Genomic DNA, 1502 nt, shown 5'->3' with positions numbered 1-1502 from the left:
GACGAAACGTTTCATTAGAGAAGAACCCGTCCAGAGGACCTATACAATTTTTTTCTTTTTGATTTTTTACCTGGATTACTGAGATGCATCAGGACATTGAGTCCTGTGACGCGTGGCTTCTTGGGAACAGGGACGATGATGGAGGCCTTGAAACAGGCGGGGACATGACATGGCTCCAGAGAAGAGTTGAAGATACCTGTTAAGACCAGGGCCAGCTCATCAGCACAGAGGGAGACACACAGTCTGGACCTGCAGCCTTATGTGGATTCAGTCACTTGAACAGCCTGTTCACATCCTCCTCCCGGACTGAGAGGGCAGAGAGGGGGGATGGGTGTGATCCAAAGTGGCTGAACTCAGAGTGGTGTGAGGGGTGGGGGGTTGTGAGTCCATGACTTCAAAGCATGAATAGAAGTCGTTCAGTCGTTGGCAAGTTTAAGATTGTCTGTAGTGTGAGTTGCTCTGGGCCTGTAGTTGGTGATCTCTTTCAGCCCCCTCCATACAGTGGCAGAGTTGTTTGCAGAGAACTGTTGCTCCAGATGTGTATTGTACCTGGATCTAGCCTTCGACACCTCCCTGCTAAATCCATACTTTGCTCGTCTGTAGCTGTCTCTGCCTCCCTCTTTGAAGGCAGCCTCCTTCTGCTGACAGCTGTCCAAGTTTGGTTGTTTATCGGGGTTTGTCATTGTTGAAAACGACTCTGGTGCGTGACGTGATGATGCTGTCCTCGCAATAATGCATATAAGATGTCACGGTGTCTGTGTACTCGTCTAAACTGGCTTAATTGTTACAGTTTTTATTGATTGCTTTGACCTGTTTGAAGAAACTGGGAACCTCTCGGTCTTCATCAACACCATCTCAGCAGAGCAGAAGACACCTCTTGCAAATGTGTTAACCCATTCTCAYTGGATTGACGCTATTCTCTGTTGGAATATTTCGTTTGTCAGGCACAGTCTGAAAAAAAAGAATGTATTCAATAAAATTAGCATCAAACCATATCTGCTTCTGCAAGAATTTTTCGCAAGATGGCTAATTTGACCACAAACGGCACTGGCATGTAAGCTATGTACAGTCATAGGCTACAATGACAAGCAATGGTGCACTGATGCACACGAGTGCTGTATATTGCATTTTGTTGTCCATTGTGTAACGATTGATTGGAGGTGCTCATACACTTGTGTCAAAGTTGAGTTGTTTGAAGGCAAAATTTGCTTTTGTTCCATATTTTAAATGTTTTGGCACAGTTAGTGCCTTTTGCAAATAAAATGTGTCATTTTAACCACTGTGGCGATGTTTAGGTCTCTGCATTAACTGTTTTGAAAATGTGGATTTTGAGTCAACGGTTGTATCAAAACAATCAATAAAAACTGTAATCTTTAATTGTTTCTGAGAAAAGAAAAATATATGTGTTGCTCTGAAACGTAATAAATAATTTACCACTATACGATCATATCTCAGAGAGAGAGAGAGAGAGAGAGAGAGAGAGAGAGAGAGAGAGAGAGAGA

The sequence above is a fragment of the Austrofundulus limnaeus genome, unplaced genomic scaffold, assembly GCF_001266775.1.
Source record: "Austrofundulus limnaeus strain Quisiro unplaced genomic scaffold, Austrofundulus_limnaeus-1.0 Scaffold59, whole genome shotgun sequence".
In the NCBI taxonomy this organism is placed as follows: Eukaryota; Metazoa; Chordata; class Actinopteri; order Cyprinodontiformes; family Rivulidae; genus Austrofundulus; species Austrofundulus limnaeus.
The sequence above is the reverse complement of the archived record's forward strand: the minus strand, read 5'-3'. Positions refer to the sequence as shown.